The following is a 6,594-nucleotide window of genomic DNA, read 5'->3' as shown; positions in this document are numbered from 1 at the left end:
TCTCTGAGCTCTTATTTGCAGAATGAGGTCGCCAGACTGGATAATTTTGGAAGCACTTCTCAGCTCTCAGATTCGATGAGCATTGTGGTCGGCTGTTGTCTGTGGGTGTGTGCTTAACTTTGGAGGAAGCTTTAGAGGATGGCTTTGCAAATACCGTGATCTCGTCCTTTCGTCCCTTCCCCCTCGCCAAGAGAGAAGGAATTATTCCGGTGGCGGCCAGTGGGGGCCCTGCGAACCGGCTGCTTCCTGGGGATTCGCATACAGACGCCCGCCGTTTCCAGGATCAGACTTTGCAACTTCTGGTTTTTTTCTACCTTGGACCCACGACTCTTTCCCAGTTCCCGGTTTCTGGAAAGGAAGTCCCAGCGTTTCTGAAGGCCCCGACGCCCCAAGAATTCGTTCCAAGAGAATGTTGTGAATTACAGATGTTTTTGCTCAGTGCTTTCCAGTCGTCTACTGGGGCCAGAGTTTCCCTAGCACAGGCGTGGAGCATGTGATTGTGGTCCTTAAGAGGAGAGCCAAGGCGAGAACAGCTGTCCCCAGGTTTCAGTTGTTAATGGTCCCGCATCAGTGCCTCAAGGGCAAGTATTCCCTCTCTTGAACCTTGCCCGCCCCCCTCCCCCCAGCTATAGGAGAGAAATCCACACCTTGCTTTAAGTCGCTACATGTCCACGGAGCTCGGGAGCTCAGGGCAACGGACATTTTCAATCTTTGCACTTGGCTTTGCAAGAAAAGGAGCTCTGTTTATCATAATCATTATATTAGTATTATTAGCATCATTAGATTCTGGAATCCGAGGTTCAATTCCACCTGAGAGTAGGAAACACAACCTTGCTGATTCAGAGTATACTCAGTCCCATCAGGAATTTTCTGGTTGTTGGGTTTTTTATTTTTGTTTTTTATTTTCTTTGCTTAAATCCAAATCTAAGGTGTTCCCCCTTCCTTGGTCTTTCCAGAAGGGTATGTGAGTTCAGTCACCCAGTCTCTACCATGGGAAGGGGGGGCGGCGGGGGGAGAGGCATCGGTCCTGGGGATGTCGCAATCTGCACCTGTACCCACTGATGTACCGTCTTTCCCCCTATCTGGTTCCAAATCACACAGTCCCTTGACTTGTCCCCTGGTGTCCCGGCCCTGGGACCTCAGGTCTGCTGGTCCTCAGTCCCCTGCCTGTTCCTTTGGAGACAGGTGGCTGCTTGCCGGACCCCAGGGAGGGGGGTGGGGGGGGTGGGGGATGTGCAGGACTCGATGAGGAGCTCAGCTGCCACACCCCCCTCCCTCCAGTGCAGGAGTGACTGACTACTCTCTCCTGATGGCCACCTCCCCGCCGGAATGGATACACTCTCACTGAAGGGGAGACTAGAAACTCTCTTTGGTAGGGAGGAGAGAGATGAGGGAGAAGGGAAGGGTTAGGTTTCTTTAGAAGGCAGCTCTCTGCCCTCTTCCACAAGGTTGACAAAGCAGGTGGCGGGGGGGGGGGGGCAAGAGAGCCCCAGAGGGGTTTGGAAATCCAGCAGGAGAGAGAATGCCCTGTGCTCGTCACCTGGGATCCTGGCAGGTAGCAGACCCCCTCTGAACCGCGTTCGCTCCGAGTGGGGATTTGCTTCCGCCTGGAAAATTCATTCTCAGCCAATCAGTGAGCTGACCACCCTCGTGAGCTCTTTGACATCCTGGCAATGGCCTCTCCCGACATGATTTTCATCAAGACGACAGGTTTTGAGCTCAAGCACGCCTTTCAAAAACCTCAAGAGACAACTTGCCTCACGGAGTCCCTGCCACGTGCAGGGTGGCAAAGGAGAATCTCGACCTGGGGCTCATTGCGTCAGGAGACAGGCTTAAAAGATGAACTTTCAGGGGCCACAAGTTGACCATATTCACGGTTTTCGTGATTTATTTCGACACTGAGTCACTCCGGGAGGAGATCTGTTGGCCAAGCCTGCGCTCATCAAGCAGGGTGTAGGAAGGACGGCTGCACAAATATCTGATTCTTCATCAGACGGGCGCCAAGGTGCTTTGTGAACACGATGAATCAGAAAATTATCGTTCACAACAGATCTCCTTCCAAATCGCGCATTTTCAAGAGAAGACAGAGCAAAAAAGCCTTTAAGCTCTTTATGTTCCTCCTTTCCTTCCCCTCCCGTCTCCATCCCTTCTCCCCACCCCTCCCCTCCCCTCCCTTCCCTTTCCCTCCTCTCCCTTCCCCTCCCTCCCCTCCCTTTCCTTCACCTCCCCTCCTCTCTCCTCGCCTCACCTCGCCTCTCCTCGCTTTCTCTCTTCCTACCCGTATAGCTCATTCATATTCTGCACCTTAGTGGTTTAGAGCAGAGCTTCTCAACTTCAGCCCTACTGACATTCCGGGCCAGATAATTCTTTGCTGTGGGGACAGTCTTTGCTCTGTAAGGTCCCATCAGGATCCCTGATATTCTACGCACGGTTGCCAGTCACACTCCCGCTCCTGCTCCCTTTCCAGCTGTAACAACCCCAAATGCTCACAGATCTTCCCAAGTGTCCCCTTTCACGGGGGAGGGGGGCTGGGGGAGGGAACAAAATTGACCTCAGTTGAGAACCACTGTAGCAATTGCTCCTACGCATGGATATTATGGTGTCTATAATAATTACAATAAAAGCATGCAATTTTATGCTAAGCCCAACGTTGGTCATTATCTATAAAGTGTTTTGTTTTCTCTCCCCCCCCCCCCCCCCCAGGATCTTAGAAATAGTGTGAAATGTTTTTGCTGCTCAGGTATCACTTAGAATGATGCCTGTATGTCCTGGCTTCTCCTTCACCTTTAGGGACAAAATCTTTTTTTTTTTTTTTTTTCTCGGAGAACGCGATTTTGCACTCGCCCTCCAAATTCGATTGATTTATCTGCGAGTGAGGTAATAGTTTCTTAACTGACAATCCACTAGAGACTGGGGTGGATCATTCATTGTTCCAGGGAAATTCAGTCTTAAGACACGAAGTGCCATAATTTCCGTTCATGTGTTTTCTTTTTTCTGGCACTGTGTAGAAGATTAGTGAGTTTGCAGATTTCCTAGTCACAGTGCTCGTAAATTCTCGGTCCGTATTCCCGCGGAGGCCATGCTTATGGGTAGTGATTGTTATGTCATTCTGCAAGGTGGTCTGTGTTTCTATCATGTTATACTAAGTATACTCTAGGTCACTGCTAACATCACTACCTGTTTTTGAATGTTTTATTTATGTTTGAGAGAGAGAGACAGAGTGTGAATGGGGGAGGGGCAGAGAGAGAGGGAGACACAGAATCTGAAGCAGGCTCCAGGCTCCGAGCTGTGAGCACGGAGGAGCCTGACGCGGGGCTCGAACTCATGAACCGCAATATCACGACCCCAGCCGAAGTCGGACGCTTAACCGACGGAGCCACCCAGGCGCCCCCAGGGGCTGGTCTTCTGATTCCTATGGATCTCTCCACTGCCCCCCCCCCCCCAGCACAGGGCTCTGGTCTGAGCCGCACAAAGCTCTCGGCATAAAAGGGTGAGGTTGCACCTTGCTGCTGCTTCCGCTTTGGACGCCCGTGTGACCGGAGAATCACTTTCAGCAGAGGGTGAAGCCCGGAGTCGAAATGCAGACAGACAGGTCCACAATGCCCAAGCCCGGTGGGGTCTGAGCTGCACAAATCCTTCTTTTGACAAAGGCTAGTGCTCTCGGGGACAGGACAGCTCAGCAGTGGAAGCTGGCCCCCAGCATTGTCTCTGGCAGCCATCCAGGGGCGGGCTCTGGGCCCCGTGTCCTGCTCTCCGGTGCCTGGGAGGACGCGGGCTGTCCGCCCCAGTCAGCTGCTGTGTCTCTTCCAGCTGATTAACTTCTAAGCCAGGACCGGACTTGGCTTGGGTGGCGGGCGGGCGGGGGGGGGGGGGGTAGGGGGTGGTCTGCTCCCTTCTGGAAAGGTCTCCAAGAACATTTGTCTCCACTCCCCTCTGCTGTCTGAACACACTTCCATGCCCAATTCTCTTGGGGGGGGGGATATTTAGGGGTCCATTTGTGGGGCGTTCCGACATTGCTGTTCCTTGGAATGACCCCCCATGGGTGACGTGACCCCCACAGAGGGGGCAGGGTCGGGACTGATGGTTTTCTGTCTTTACCACAGGTGGGTCTGAGGAACGGGCCTGTGAAAAATCGAGGTTAGGTTCATTCAAGAATGATTTTATGGGGCGCCTGGATGGCTCGGTTGGTTAGGTGTCTGACCGGCTCAGGTCACGATCTCGCGGTCGGTGGGTTTGAGCCCCGCGTCGGGCTCTGTGCTGACAGCTCAGAGCCCGGAGCCTGCTTCGGATTCTGTGTCTCCCCTCTCTCTCTGCCCCTCCCCTGCTCATGCTCTGTCTCTCTCTGTCTCTCAGTAATAAATAAACGTAAATAAATAAATAAATAAATTGCTTAAAAAAAAAAAAAAGAATGATTTTACACTGGGGCGCCTGGGTGGCTCAGTCGGCTAATCATCTGACTTCGGCTCGGGTCACGATCTCATGGTTCTTGAGTTCAAGACCTGCGTCGGGCTCGCTGCGGTCAGCGCAGAGCCCGCTTTGGACCCGCCGTTCCCCTCCCTCTGTCCCTCCCTGCTGGTTCTCTCAAAAAAAAAAAAAAAAAAAGATTTTATATTGCCTCCAGTTTTGAAACATCTCACAGAAGGGTATAGAGTGTCGGTTAGGAGGATGGCTCAACTGTGGTTCCGGGAGAAGACGTCACTGGGACGTCTGGGTGGCCTTATTATGACTGTTACTGTTTTGCACGCTTACGTGGCCAGGCGCTGTATATATAGTCTCCTTTATTCCTCATAGTCCTTTTCTCATTCCCATTTGACAGCCGAGGAGACTGAGACCCGAGGGGTTGAGTGGCTCGCCCATCACCGTGAGCTATCGGGTTAAGATACCAGGCACGACTCCTGGCTTTAGAAACTTCGGTTGAGACGCTGAAATCATGGTGTTGCACGATCAAGGGTGGAAGGTCAAGGGTGGGATTGGTTGACTTCCGATGACTGAGTTGCTCGAACACATATTCCTTTGGGCCACAATCTCTGCCATGGGGGCCACGTCCTAAGAAATGTGTGGAACGGAATCTTCTTCCCCAGGCTCACTCCGTCCCCCAGAAGGAACCAGCGGCTTTGTGTAATGAACCGTCGGGTGTGTTTCCCTCAGAAATCTGCTTGGATCCTTCATTTACACGAAGGAATACCTGAACGATAACAGCTTAAACTTCTTCCAGCTAATGATGGAATGGCAGAGATCAGCCAGAAATCCTTTGCAGGAAGCATTAAGGTCCTCACGTGATTCCAGTTCCAAAAAGCCTGCTTTCCCCCAATCGTTCCGACGAAGTCCTCGCTTCCCATTAGGTATATGAGGACACTGAGGTTTCGGGAGAGGCCTTGACCGTGACTGTTAGTAGTTTGTAGGCCCGGGCCAGAATTCAGGTCTCTGGATCCTCCGTTGGGAAATCACATGGAGGAGTGAGTAACTTGAAGCCTCTCCCACCCTGGAATGTTCAGATTCCTGGCACAGGGCGATACTAGGGGCTTGGAACATTCCAGAGGAAACAAACGCAAGATGAGCAGAGGGACAAAGACCCGTTAACGGTAGGCTCACAGCGCACGGGAGAGGGTGGCCGGAAAATTCCCAGGGGTGGTGGCCGCCCAGGTCAAAGGACGCCAACAGGAAATGCTGACTCCCAGGGCCCCCAGGCTGGGAGGAGGCCTTGGCCTTGTCTCCAGGCTGAGCTGCTGTGAGGTCTTCAAGCTTTGAGAGTCAGCCCGAGGTGACTCAGACTTCCTGAGAAGCCTCTTATCTCAGCCGGCACAGACCTCTGTGCCTTCCCTTGCTGGAGATGTCACCCATTCGGGGCCATTCCCTCCCCCAGCCAGATCAATGGCCCTTCACCACTCTAGGGAGGGTCCTGCGAATGGTCCCATGACAAACGCTCGGGGATTGTCTCTCTAGGATTTCTGTTTGTTTCCACTTCCCTGTCCTCCTCCCTCTGCTCAGAGGCTCCCAAAAGTCCCGGAGGAATTGACTCATTCTCCCCATGAACGTTTTGCCTGTAGGAGAAACACAGCCATCGTTCTGGTGACCATTTTTTCCAAACTAAATCAGGACAAGATGGCGGGATGGAGAGAGGGTCCTGGTGGGATGTGAAGGCCCCATGTTTTAAGTTGGCCTTATGAACGGGTTCTCTGGGTAGGGTCTAATCACAGGGAGGCCATGTGGGGGGCGGGGCGTGCATGAGGCACACTCAAGCTCTCTCCAACCTGATCGCCAATGTCCTGCCCGGCTAGATTACTGCACGTGTCCTCCAAGACCATCGAGGAAGGGCCACGGTTGAAAATCCTGTCTGCCTTTTCTTGTTGATGGCGGTGGAGACCATGGGGCTTTACCACACGAGACACCGCTATATAGTCACTAGACTGTTTCAAAAGAAAGTTCTCGGGGCGCCTGGGTGGCTCCGTCGGTTAAGCGCCCGACCTCGGCTCAGGTCAGGATCTCACGGTTCGTGAGTTCGAGCCCCGCGTCGGGCTCTGTGCTGACAACTCAGAGCCTGGAGCCTGCTTGGGATTCTGTGTCTCCTTCTCTCTCCGCCCCTCCCCCACTTGT

Source organism: Prionailurus bengalensis, chromosome E1 (genome assembly GCF_016509475.1).
Source record: "Prionailurus bengalensis isolate Pbe53 chromosome E1, Fcat_Pben_1.1_paternal_pri, whole genome shotgun sequence".
NCBI lineage: Eukaryota > Metazoa > Chordata > Mammalia > Carnivora > Felidae > Prionailurus > Prionailurus bengalensis.
Note: the sequence above shows the minus strand (reverse complement) of the source record.